The sequence below is a fragment of the Lissotriton helveticus genome, chromosome 3_1, assembly GCF_964261635.1.
Source record: "Lissotriton helveticus chromosome 3_1, aLisHel1.1, whole genome shotgun sequence".
Lineage (NCBI taxonomy): Eukaryota > Metazoa > Chordata > Amphibia > Caudata > Salamandridae > Lissotriton > Lissotriton helveticus.
The window spans coordinates 1,785,575,723-1,785,590,177 of record NC_136061.1 but is presented as its reverse complement, the minus strand read 5'-3'; the positions used below and the strand labels follow the sequence as shown (position 1 = coordinate 1,785,590,177).

The 14,455-nt window shown below is 43.3% G+C and overlaps 1 long non-coding RNA gene across 1 annotated transcript; it reads left to right on the top strand.

Annotated features, from left to right (window-relative positions):
- The first annotated feature begins 7,029 nt into the window (after window positions 1–7,029).
- On the top strand, window positions 7,030–13,779 carry LOC144825151 (uncharacterized). Its single transcript, XR_013609300.1, has 3 exons — window positions 7,030–7,106; window positions 10,470–10,502; window positions 13,433–13,779. It is a non-coding gene; the product is annotated as an uncharacterized LOC144825151 (long non-coding RNA).
- Window positions 13,780–14,455: the final 676 nt, after the last annotated feature.

Sequence of the window (14,455 nt, the reverse complement as noted above, 5' to 3'; positions counted from 1 at the left end):
ATTTTCGCAAATTACCACGAGGGTCAACCTCGTGGTAATTTGCACTTCCAATTTCAAAATTCGCATTTTTTTTTAAATTGATGCATTGCATTTAAGGAATCGCACAAATGCGATTCCTTAAATGCATTCGCATTTTTAAGAAATGCAAAAAAATGTGAATTCTGAAAAAGTGTTTGATGCATCCCAAAAACGAATTTAGGAAGTGCAAACGGCCGAATTTACCGATTCGCACCGTTTGCACTTCCTAAATAGGTTGATGCATGTGCCCCTCAGTCTCTTGTAATGGTGCAAGGAGCTACAAAATGATGCTGTCAAAAGTAACTACCATTGATTCAGGACGATTCCATCAGACCCCCCAATCGATGAGTATATCCTATAAAAAAGGTTTCTTTCAGTCTTGGGAGTGTAAAATTGAGGTAGATAGTTAATGCCTTTGGGGGCGATTGAGACAAATATATACCTACAGGTGATTTGATTTAATATTGTGTAAAGCGCTCCTATGCCCGGAGGCGTCATGGCGCTTGCCTCTGACATGAAGTCGGACCCTGGTTGATTGCTGTATTGCTCTGTCTTTAGGGATTTCTTAAAAGCCAGAAGAGTCGGAGCAGATTTGATACTGTGGGGAAGTGTGTTCCAGTGTAAGGCAGCGCCCCTAATGAAACTGCTACCCCCCCACCCCCACCCCCATGAGACGGATTTGTGGGATGGGACCACCAGTTTCTGGCGGTACTTCAGCGGAGAACGATTCTTGGGGTGTACCACCTAGAGTTCTTTTTTAGGTAGTCTGGACCTGTCCCGTTCAATGATTTGAATGCTATGCATAACGCTTTAAAATAGAACGTTTTTTCACGGGGAGGCAGTGTAATTCCTTGAGTCACAGATTGGAATTTATGGAAGTTCTGCAACATTTGTGCTGAATAAGTGAAAAGGTAGAGAAAAGAAAAATGCACTGTGCCTCGCAAACAGAGACAACTGAGGAAGCTTTACAGAGTGAAAGCAAGGACACAATTACATGTGCATAAAGAGAGAAGAGCAGCAACTTTGTCGGGAGCAGTAGAGCGAGGGATTGTAGGAGAAACCCTGCAGGGAAGACACACAAAGGACAAAGGTGAAGAAGAGCATCTGTGTTCTGGGGTCAAGGGTCATGAGTACGCAGGTGGATTGCCCTGGGCTAAGGAGTAATTGACAAGCTTGCTGTACTCTTGATGTCTGGTGGGTGAGTGAGCGCAATTCTATATTGGCGACTGTGTGCCTCCACTGATGATTGATTGTTAAACATACGTCCCCCATCAAAGGATGATGCATGGATGCACCATTCCTCTGTTGATTGATAATAGATAGATGTGCTTCCCTTCACTTGTTTGCTGTATAATAAATATGCAGCCCTCTACTGATTCGCTCTTGATTGATGTGTTCTACTCTTTTTATTGTTGTTTGATACATGTGTTATCCTATATTAACTGCTGACTTTTTAATAATTCTGTGCTCTATTGATTATTCACAAGCATAAGACACCATCTATCCACCACTGATTGTTAATAGCACTCTATTGGTTGCCAAATTTGACATGTTTTTTTCATCCATTGATTGTTTATTAATATATGTTTTCTGCTACTTTCTAATTTCTCTCACTTTCTAATTTCTAATTGATAGCTACATGCCCTTTATAGATAACTAATTGAAAGATCGGATGGCTGTCATTAATTGGCTAGTGATAGATGTACTGTAAGCTATTGATTGCTGATTGATCAATGTTATATCCTCTAATTATATTTATTTTGAGACAACGTATTCATTCATGGGCTGCCCCTTGTTGATTTTTGATGGATAGAAGTCTGCTTTAATTTACTTTTAGCTGTTTGATAGACATGTTTTGTCCAATACTGATTGCTAGTTAACAGAAGTGCAGTTTTATGTTAATTTCAGAATGATAGATGCAGAATTCTTTATTGGTTGCTAATAGATTAGCCACTCTTTCTCAATAGCTCATTGGCCGGCATGTTGCCCAGTTTAGATGTATTTAAACCTTGAGGATAACCTCAAATTGAGGGTTTACAAATTAAATAGTCCTGCATAAAACAATCATTGAGATATAATCAATACAAAAATGATCTAATGAAGTGCATGTAACTATTCATAAACATCCTCTTCTATCAAAGCATCCACTTAAAAAATGTAAACAATCTTAAACAAGTGATTTAGAGATGGTGGAGCCAAAATCACATTTAGTGCCTCTGGTTTTATTCCATTAATACAAAACATTGCCTTTAAACATCTGTTACTGTCCACTCTCAAAACTGAACATGCAGTATTTGTTGTGCATTGTGTACCCCTGCATTAGAGGGTCTGCAAATGCAATTGTCATGGAACCCCAGCAACTAAGTCCAAATTGAGTTAATGGGGAAGTTAGAATTCACTATGATGTGCCCAACACACAGCTGCTACATGATCTCTATGATAAACGCTTCTAACACTCAAGTCGAATTGCCTAGAATGTTTTCCTAATAGTAAACACAATATTTATCATTTTCTCCTACACCAAACATACGGTCCTCATCATGTACAAAACCCAACTGTTGTTGTAAACCTAGGGGTCTATTTATGTGGTGCAAGAGCGATGCAAACCTGAAATGTGTTATGAAGCCACACGAGGCCACTTTGCATGGCTTAGAGTGGCTCCATGTATCTGGAGTAAGGCAACGCACCACAATTTGCTGTGTTGCCGTACTAAGCCCTGGGAACGTGTTCCATGGGCATTGTGTAGTTATTCCCTCACAACTCCCTTGGTTTTTTATGCATTCCCAGAATTACCAGAACGAAAGACCTAGGAATACACCAAAAAGATACGCCTTCTCAGTTGATGGTTAACAAGTAGAATTATCTTTATTTCACCTCCTTACTTCCTCTTTCAGGCACCCTTACACCATGGTGAAAGGGTGCCTGCATTGCCGCTAGGCTGCCAAAAGGGTGCCAGCGCAGGGAAAAGGCAGGAATGTTCTTTATTGCCTTAAAAACAGCACATGTCTGCCCTTTCCCTGTGATGCAGTGCAACACAGTAAAGTGACTTGCTATGTGCACTGCGTGACATTCTCATAATAAGGCCCTTTAGTGATTTGTAAAATCACAGGGTTTGTGAATGCAAATGATCTTTTCAAAAATTATAAAACTATTTTCTGACTTACAAAAGGGGTTCTCCAATTCATTATGAATTGCAGGTAGCAGCTGCCATGAAGCAGCATTCTGCCCTTCTAATTGTGGTTCGTAATTAAAGGCATGAATAATTTTTGAACACAGTCACAGTTGCAAAAAATTGAAAAGTTTTCAACTCCACGGATGTAGGTCATAGCAGATGTGCTCTGGGCACGCTGTCTGCGTGCTACAGCTGCCCCTTCGGAGGGTGGCCTCTCTGGGATCAGACAGAGCTCCAGTGGACACAGTCTGCTTCACCCATCCCCATGTCATCCCAGATGGGAAATATTTTTTAAAGCAGCACATGTCCCTATAAGGGATATGGATAGCTTTAAATAAAATCCAGTTTTGTAATGCAAATGCGGGGACACCATCTACTGTTACTTGCTGGCCCCATACCAGCATTAAGCACCCATTGCAGGGCATCTCAATTAGCATTCTTACATGTTACCATTCATTTGACAGGTCATTTTACACCCTCTATGAATGTCATGTTGTAAAGCAACTTTTTAGTACACAGCTCACCGTAAAATGACATACATGTCACAAAAAGATGTCACACAAAAAGCACCTGCTATTTGCGACGCGCCTTTGCATACATTAGGACCATCAACTAAATAAAACATATTCGATGCCGTAGGTCAAAGTTGCTGATCCTTCATTGTTCTATATTTTCAACATATGTTTTTGATGTCTTCATTATTTACTTTATATATGTTGTTAATTCAACATACATGTCCAACAGCTCTCCTATATTCTTGCGCAAAAAAAAACGTTGTTAGCTTGGCTGTGCCCGGGCATAGCTGACATTTGAAACTTGATCGTTCAAGAACTAGGCAGTATTGTTGAAATCCCTATAGCATCAGAATCCCTATAGCATCAGACCCTCTCCGAGCTCCACTGGGCTATGGAAAAAGATCAAGGGGTAGATGTATCAAAATTCCATTTTGCGATTTCTTAATAGCGATTCATAAGGAATCGCTATTTAGAATTCGCAAAATGGAATGTATGTAAAACATCGCTATTTTTTAGTCATCGCTATTTTTTAGTCATCGCGATTTCTTAGTCTTCCTTATTTGCGAATTCGCAAATAAGGGATAATTTCCCATGCATTCCTATGGGCCAGGAGGCCCATAGGAATGATTGCGAAATATTTCTCAATTTGCGAATCGCATTTTGCGAATTCGCAAATTGAGAATAATTTCAAGGGTGCAGGGGTGTCTCAAATACACCCTGCTGCACCCCTGAAAATTACATGTGTGTGCATGTGGCGCACATACATTCCCTATGGGCATGCATCTGCGTCACATGCCACCTTCACAAATGCCAAATAGGGCATTTTTAAATGAAATCGCAAATTATTGCGATTTCTTAACCAAAATTTGCAATTTCAGAACCCCACATACATCGCATTTAAGGAATCGCAAAATTAGCGATTCCTTAAATGCTTAAGAAAAATAAGGAATCGCAAATTATTGCGATTCCCTATTTTGCGATTTTTTAATACATTCCCAGAAATGCAAAAAAGCCTACTGCGATTCGCAAAGGCTGAAATTCGCAGAATTTTGGCATTTGCGAATCGCAAAAGGCTTGATACATCTACCCCCAAGAAAGGTATTCTCCGTATGGTAGAGATGGGGCTGGCTGTTGTTTGTCGCAGTGCACTGGGGGCGCAGGCCACTTCCTACGCTGACCGAATGGGCTAGAGATATGCTCTATTTCAACACACAAACAGAGGTATACAGCAAACTACTCCCTCTTCAGAGTCATCCCAAAAACGTCTGGGGTCTTATCGTAGCTAAATAGCGTGAACAGCGCCCAATACCCCTGCCTAGATCATAGACATAGAGTGTACTTTATATGTTACAGAAAATTGTTGGTGTGCATGACAAACTGAACATATCAATATGAATATGCTTCTGCTATATCTGTACTGGTAGGCACTTAGTGTTACTTGAGTCCATCCTGTTGTATTGTGCTGTCAGAACCTAGCTTGCCCCTGAAAAGAGGGTATTTGGAATCATTATCCCCCAGATTCATCAATGTCCCGATTTGCGAGTCCTTAATAGCGATTATTAAGGAATCGCTATTAAAGATTCGCAAAACGGGTTTCATGTAGAAATCGCACAATTAAATGCGATTTCTACTGCTTCCTTATTTGCGATTCGCTAATTGCTAATCGCAAATAAGAAAGCGATTTCAAGGGTGCCTGGGTGTCCAAAGGACACCCTGTAGCACCCCTGAAATGCAAATGTACACAGGTGTTGCGCACACACATGTCCAAAGGACATGTGTGTGTGTAACATACAACTTAGAAAAATGCACTAAAGTGCATTTTTCTAAGTTTTCGCTATTTACCATAGCGACCCCATATTGCGAATTCGCAATTTTAAAAAGGTTCATGAATTGCATTTAAGGAATCTCTGATTGAGATTCCTTAAATGCGATTCTTCGCAATTAAGCGATTTCTGTAATTGCGATTTTTGCATTTGGAATGATGAATCCCAAATGCAAAAATAGCGCTCGCAAAGGGCCGGATTCTCAGAATCTGGCTCTTTGCGAGCCGATTTTAAATTGATGAATCTGGCCGTCAGTGTCCTGACACGAATAAGATCGTCTGTAGGGGGCACATGCATCATTGAGATATTTTGCACTTCTTAATTTGCGAAAAATACCGAATTGCAAATTAAGAATTGCAAAATGCTATGCATCATTTTTTTCGGTATTTATTTGTGATTCGGTAAAAATCGCAATTTTTACCGAATCCCAAATAAATACCGAATTCTTAAGTGCATTTTCGCAATTCCCATTGATTCCTATGGGCCAAAAGGCCCATAGGAGTCAATGGGAAGGCATTTACAAATTCGCAATTTGTTGATGCATTCCAAGGGTACAGGGGGGTCCAAAGGACCCCCTCCTGCACCCCTGAAATGCATTTGAAAGTGCATGTTTCACACACACATGTCCTAAGGACATGTGTGTCTGTAACATGACAGTTTAAAAAATGCATTTTTTGCTTTTTGACAGATTTTCGCAAATTACCACGAGGGTCAACCTCGTGGTAATTTGCACTTCCAATTTCAAAATTCGCATTTTTTTTAAATTGATGCATTGCATTTAAGGAATCGCACAAATGCGATTCCTTAAATGCATTCGCATTTTTAAGAAATGCAAAAAAATGCGAATTCTGGAAAAGTGTTTGATGCATCCCAAAAACGTATTTAGGAAGTGCAAACAGCCGAATTTACCGATTCGCACTGTTTGTACTTCCTAAATAGGTTGATGCATGTGCCCCTAGGTGTTTGTTCTTGATGTATGCAATACGGGTTGGCACAGTCACTGATGTGTTTTTTTTATTTTTTTGCTGTTGTTTCTTTTCTTTGTGATTTTATTATCTCCTTCTTCAATGTTATTGCCTCAAGAATTATTGTCTTGTTCAACATGATGAAGACTTGGTAAGCTCAAATCATAACTGTAAATTAAATATTGTTGTGGAATAAAATTATTTTAAAAGCAAACGTCAAGGACTCTGCAAAAGCAACCAGTATGTATAACTTGTTACCTGCGCTCTCGATCTTAAAATAATGTTTTTGTGACCACTACAGCATTTTGTAAAACTTGTTTTGAATTTCATAAATGTATAAAGCGCATAATAGAGGATGGATTTCCCGACCCGCAACCATATGTAGATGCTTGCCTATTTTTTTGAAGGCAGATATGTCCCCTGCTGCAATCTACTTGAAGCAGTGTGCAGCTGTCTTTTGTTGACGTTCAGTTAATAGATGTGGGTTCTTCTCCGTGCAGACACTGCCACCATTTAACCTCCCTCTTTGTTTTCCAGGCCTGCCCTGGTAACGGCAGAAGCAGTGCTGCAGCTGGAGACAGTGCCACATTGACAATGGGACCCGTCTATGCAGGTGCGTCATCATGTTTCTGCTTTTTCTCTTGGCATAGATTGAATGGAAGTTCTTAAAACCAACTAATCCCAGAAATAATTAACCCATGTAAGAGCAACCTCAGAATGCATCTTGACGGTATCACCCACACAGCAACTCACTGTTTAATCCTAGTGCAGCCCACAGTGCAGTTAAAGTGAAGCCCACACCCTCACTGAGGAGTATCGTCGCTACATGAACAAAGCCACGTTTGTAAAGAAACAGCACTCGTGCCAGATGAATCACTGCAATCGTGTTCCAAGGGTTGTGCTACCTTTGAAAAGGACTCCTCTGCAGCAGTAACATTCATGATGTCACAGAGGAGCTTTGCTTGTTGAGTACCGCCATCTTTGGAAAGGAGTCCCATTCTGCATTGTGATCCCTGATAGGACGGTAATGGTACAGGACTTTCCTCTGGTACCTCCAACTTGTTAAAGGAGTCCACGTTCACCCTGTGATCCCTGATGGTACAGTGCATCTCACTGGCAGTGTCATCTTGGTACAGGAGTCCACGTCTGCACTTTGATTCCTGATGCTACAGGACCTTTACATCTCGCTGGCTGAGCCATCTTGGTAAAGGAGTCCCAGACTGCACTTGAGCTCGTACTACAGCATTCTGATGCGACGCCCATCGCTGCAACCAACAGTTATGGACGTGAGAATATTTTGGTGTACAGTCTGCTTAGCATTGGGCACACTTTCATTTGTTTTTTTGCCAGATAGGCCAGGCTGCCCCTCTCTCTGTAAGAGGTGTTACCACCTGGCTCCATGTCGTTGAACACCATGGGGGCAGATTTATGAGGCCCTTGCGCCACGTTCACGCCGCTGTTGCGTCACGCAAGGCGGCATAAACGTGGCGCATCCCTACAAACGATTTACAACGTGACGCATCTAGGCAGCTGCGTCACGTTGTAAAGCCCTGCGCCGCTTGTGGGCGTTCCGGCGCAGGGTGGGCGTTCCGGGGCAGGTGCGCCTCGCAAAAGTGGCTGAGTGAAATCTATAAGATTTCACTCAGTCACTTTCAGGCCAATGCTGCATCAAAAGCCTGCGCCTGCTTGAAGCAGGCGTAGGTCTTGACGCAGCATTGTTAAGATGGGGCACCCCCGAGCCTTGCTGGAGCTGCGTCGCGCTTGCGACGCAACTCCAGCAATGCACCACCTTAACGGCACGGATGCGTCACGCATCTGTGCCGTTTTTGCCCCATGGTGCGCCGCATTGTAAATGCGGCGCACCATGGGTGGCGGAGCTGTGGCGCACTGTGGCGCACATTAACTGGCGCATCCCTGGGGATGCGCCAGTTAACATAAATCTGCCCCCATGTTTCCAGTCCTGCGCTTTTATGCTAGAAATTCTTACCATGAGGTGCATCATTGAAATTCTTTCAGTGAAAGCAACACATGACAACTACTCTCAGAAAACATTAGGTTTTCGTGGGAAAACCCTAAGACTCGAAATGTGGCATCTACTCTAAGTGAAGAGGCAATGTTGTAATATTAGCAAGATGGGTCAGTATGTGAAGCACTCACGGCTGACATCTGGTGTGATCTGCAAGCCACAAGTTTAAATCACAGGTCACTGTTCATCCTGCACTGGTAAAAAATGGAGCACCATTAGGTAGGGTAGCGTTATCACATGGAATTTATCTTGCACGGAGCACAGTGCTGTAAAAGCAGGTAGGTGTTTTTCCGAAGCACATCCTATGAACTGGGCCAGACTGGCCATTCTACTATTCTGTTTTTATTCCAGGTGGGCTGTAGGCTAGGGTGCTGCTTTCAGAGGTACATTGGCTGCCATGACCCAACCATCAAAGCTCCCATCCCTATAATGGTCCCAGCCTCCTGCAGTATGTGAATGGTTTGACATTTTTTTGTTTAATTTCAGTTTAATAAAGACAAAGCGAGAAATAAAACAGAGGCCAAGCAAATAGAAGGTACATGGCGCAGCAAGAACAGCTGTGAGATGGCATCATAGGCCAAGCTGTACATTGAAATAGCAATACAAAATCATCCCATCAAATCCGATTATACCATGGAAGAATGTTGTAGCACCACAGCTGGGCATACATTAGGGTTATGGTAGGCTTAGCCCAAGCGACAGGAAAGCCTTCACATCGCGTAGAGAAAATACCTGCACTGTGACAATACTAAACAGCCACTGTCATATTTAATAGGAACGAAAACACAGAACAAGAGAAAGAAAGAGAAAGAAGTCGAAAGGGGTGAAGTCAGAATGGGAGGAGAAAAGCTATTGAAGCGGGCGTCCCTCACGGGGGAGGGGGAGTTCGAAGCCGGAGGCGCTGTGAGGAGCCCAGAGTGGGGATCGGGGGTGGGAGGGTGGGAGTCCAGGGGGTAGAGAGATCTGCCTATTAATTCAAGTGGATAATTTTGGGGAGTCTGGTTTCCGACCCTGAGAGAAAGGTTCCAAGGGATCTTCAAACAGCTGGTGGGCGCGCAGCCTAGGGGGCACCAGGCGGGAGTGCTCAGTCTTTTCTTTTTTGCTGCATATTTATATATCGCAAACTCGACCCGAAGGTATTGGAGCGCTTTACATGAGCACCGTATGTACATTACACATTCAGGCACAGGGAGATTAAGTGATTTGCCCAGAATCACAGGATGTGGACGCAACCCCGAGGCTCGAACCCTGGTCTCCAGCAACAAAGTCGGCAGTCTAGCCGACGGACCACATCCGTGGTGAGGTGGCGTATAGGTGGCTGCCAAATGCGTTCGAATCGTGTGTCTGTGTGATTAAGACGTGCTGTGCGTAGGTTTGAACATTTTTGGTGGGTCTGATACTGCTTCCCAGTCGAGCCACTCATCTGAAGAGGGGAGGAAGCTGCAGCCAGGGCCGGACTGGCCATAGCGGGCACCAGGCAATCCCCCGGTGCGCCGCACGGGTGGGGGCTGGTTTAGGGCCCCTGGGGGCCGTTTTTGTTACAGGGCCATTTTTGCTGCAAAAACGACCCCGTCCACAAATTGGCCGAAAACCGTCCCTGGCAAAGAGCTCGGCGGCACCTCCAACCCCCCGAGTGGGGTGGGGGGGCCGGCCGAGCACTTTGCCAGGGCCGGTTGTGGCTCCCAGTCCGAACCTGGCTGCAGCTCGGCTGGAGGGGGGGCTAACTCTGCTTTACCCTTCCCCCCCCCCCCTCCCACCTCCCCGCCCCCTCAGGCCACAAGGGTTCCTCCTGGCCAGACCTATGTAAGGACAGATGACTGAATTAAAAGTAGTTAGGTGAATAGGAAGAATGACTTGCAGATAAAATATCCTCATGCGCCTTCTCCGATGAAGATTACACACTCAAACACATGTCATGTCAGTGATGAAAGCTTGTTTTTTCTCTTCTAGATACGGCTTATTTCTCTGCTGGGTCTTGCGACCGTAAGTATGATTGTATGTCTCACACTTTTCACGTTCTGTAAACCTATCATTCAGCTGTATTTCATACCCACCAATGAAACTCCACAGGAGTCGGAACACCAGGAACACAGCAGAGAGCTCACAGGCAAACCCATCAGCTGTCACCATACAAAGATGGCTTACACATTTCACCTGTCGTTGAGGGGCCATGACCCCTCCTGACCATCTTTTTGGTTCTCTATTGTTTCTCAGGCACCCACTGGCTATCCATTCGGCAGGTATTGAAATATCACAGCCACTTCTCCACCCCCCTTTGGCTTCCCAATGAGGTAACCAGGCCACCTGCTGGCCAGTCAGTTGCTGTGTATGTAGTTAGCATTCAGTATTTATATAGCATGAGCATAGCTAGTAACCAACGGAGCGATGTACATTACATGGGGATTTGGAAGTGGATCCACAAGATGGTCTACATCAAGTGGGGATTACACAAATACATTTCACATATTACAGTTCCGATTTTTAAGCACAGGGAGATAAGTGATTTGCCCTGAATCCCACAATGTGGAGCCAAGCACTGTGGATGGGATTCGAACCTGTATCTCCAGGGTTCAAGGACGGTTGCTCTAGCTAATCATGTTTCCTATTGACTTTCATTGGTCAGACAGTAAGGTATCATGGTTCAGACTGCCAAATTCGGAGCTGTGGATGAGGACTTATGCCCACCACTATGATCATAAAAGTCATGGCCTCAGTGGAGTGTCAGTGCCCACATTGGTCTTCCACTGATCCATCAGTGTAGAACAGTCAGTAAGTTAGCAAAACCACAAGATGCAACATTTGCCTGAGACGCAACAACTGCCAACAGTTATTCGTTTGTGCTATCAGTGACATGTCTTAACACCAAGATGCTGATTACAAGTTGTATGGTGCAGGGATGCTGAAATTGCAGAATAAAGAATCACAACTCTGCACCTGCAATCATGAGATTTGATCCCCAAGATTATCCATTATGTCCTCTCCCCATATTTTTGGAGTTTTCTTTTATAATCTAGTATGTAATGAATTGTTATATCAATTTTGCTTGTATGATTTGTACTAACAAATCGAATAAAAGCTTTGAAATTGAATTGAAATTGATCCCCAAGATGGGGGATAACATGCAGACCCAGAGTTACCGGGTGCTTTTCTGCATGCAAATTCCCCAGTCCCAGGCCAATATCACTCCGATTTGCCACTTTCTATGAGGAGATGGTAAATGGGCCAAGGAGGACCATATGGGGTGGTAGGCATGGGTGGTGGGAGACTTCAGGAGGCATGGCAGGCTGTTGTCTGGCAGTGGGGAGCCTTCTGTGCTCTCTGCATGACTTAGGAGGGGATGGCCCACGGTCACCTATTGACCTGCATGCAATTTTTTACTAGATGGATTTTCCACCAGCATCGTTGGGCCCAGTGTTCCTATTCTCAGGACATATGGGTGCAGTAATGCTTAATTTGTGCCAGTGGTTGCTGGTGTGGGTCACCAGCACTCATTTATGCAAATAAGCAATTATACTCTGCATCAGACATTTAGCGAGGGAAAGAGAGGGAAATTAAACAAAATGGAAAGACAGAGAAATAAAAAGACAGAAAAACTTCATAAAGGGAGAAAGCAGGAGCCTGCAAGAGTGAGATAAAGGGGAAGTGAGTGTCTGGTAGTAGATTAAAGAGGAAGACTACGCAGCCTTCATATTCAGTGTGCCGAAATTTTATTTCACTGGCCACAGGCTTCTGAGCAGAGCCTTGGGCTCTGGCATTCATTCTTTTATAAATTAAACACTCTGTGCTGGAAAACCATGCACGTTGTGATAAGGGAACCATCATCGTGCCCGGGTGACACCACCCTGCCCAAACCATAATTGAGGCTGAAGTCCCCTCTTTAGATTTTTGGTGATGTAAACCCATTGACAATCATTTGGCAGTCATTGAAGTTCTGTTGCCTCCCTTGGTCTTTTGGCACTCTTCTGGTAAATGGAGAGTCAGGATTGCCAATGCTCTTAATTTGTGAAATGCAATGGAAGGAGCGAATAGCTGATGTAAAGAAGGAGGAAATAGCTGCAGTAGGTGATAAGAAAGTAGCAATGGAAAAGGGAAGAGCCCAACTCAAGTTAGTTCATGGTGTGTACATCATTGTTATGAAAGATTAGTACAACATAGAATTGAGACATAACAATATGTGAAGAGCCTGCTTCTGTGGGGTGACATGATAGATGGTCAAGGACAAGTAGACATGTGGGTGCAGTATATATGGCTTTGGGGTTGCTGGTGTTCGAAGGGATGAGGCTTCTTTGATGACAAGAAAGCAGAGGTGTATTCAATAGGTACTGAGAGCAGAATTACCAATGTCACCAAAAGCCTGGTAGAAAGGCCCCACTGACATGTGAAAGGTGCCTATGCAGAGTGTGGTTGAAAGGGTTCACTAAGATTCAGCTAGCTCGTCTCTGAAACGTCCCGCGAGCTTCTGGCTAATAACTATTAAGAAGGCGCAGAAGGATGAATCACCAGCTCTAAAGAAGGGATTGAGTCCTGATGTGTGCCCATTGACAGTTACACAATAAACTTGGGGCGTACCAAATCTTTTTACTTCCACAAAATCCATGACGTTTTTTGCAACATACTAAATGTGGCGATATTAATATGGATAGGATGCACCAAAAAATCCTCATTTAGTCTGAAAATTATTGTGCAAAAAACGTTTTTGCAGGCAGCCACATTTTTGTAAAGATTTAAAAATGTGTAAAATCAGCAAAATCTTGCTTGCAAAATGTTTGTTGTCAACCACCTATCTCTGTGCTAAATATGCTTCAGCTGGAGCTGCAACTGTAGTCCTAGGTGCAGTCCTAAGAGAGATGGTGTGTGGTATACGTATGAATGAAGTTGATTAACCAATCAATCTATTGATGTTTGGATTTAAGGCTTTTCATGGATCTGGATGGTGAACTTCCTGATGCTCTCACTGCTGGTACAGAAACTCCATCAGTGACCACCGATTTACAGTGCAGACAAGACCCCCGGATCAACCTATGGAAACATGTAGCTGACCAAAGACAACCTTTGCTATTGGATGGCGGAAGAACTTTCAGAATTCCTTCTCTGAAACCTACAATCAACTTTTGACCTCCTGCATGGCCAGTCTCTAGTCCTCTCCTCAAACCTTCTTAAAAATCTGTCACTGGCCAATGACTTTCCTCCAATGGCTAGACTATAGATCATTTGCAAAACTTAATGGGAAATCAATATTCATTAAAGGATCTGCGCATGATCTGGGAATCAGTTGATCTTTTCCTACTTGCTCCATTAAGTGAGCCAGAGAGAGAGAGAGAGAGAGAGAGAGAGAGAGAGAGAGTGTGTGTGTTTGAATGTATGTGGGTTTGCGTGCCCGCGCATGCGTGCTGAGTGCTGATGCATGGGCGCTTCTTTCTTTGTACCTCCTTGGCATAAAAATAACAACTTTAATGTATATTATTTTATGTTTACTTGATCTACACAGAATATGTACACTGTTATTCTAAAAGCATTCTCTTGTTTTCTTCCACTAAATAAACCTTACAGCAATGGCAGTCATAAAATGTTTACTTCGGATAGCAGACCATAATACTTCGAAAAAAATGGCAACTGTTATAAAGAAAACGTGCTCAACATAAAAATAGTGGCGTGCACACTACAATGAACTGTAAGTCAGGTGCAGTAAACTGAAGTAGAGGCTTTGGAAGCTGGTCCCTTCTAGCTCATGTCCTAGTCATGCCGCGCAGCTCTTAGGTGCACTTAGAATTCGAGTGGGCAAATTCCAAATTAGTACTAATTGATTCGGGACAACATGTAGGCCTTTTAAGGAATTGTGATACAGGAATATCAAAATCAATCACAGAGTTTAGGGATCTGTAGATCAAACAGAATGCATAATTATTTTCAAGCAGACTGAATCTCACGTTGATCAC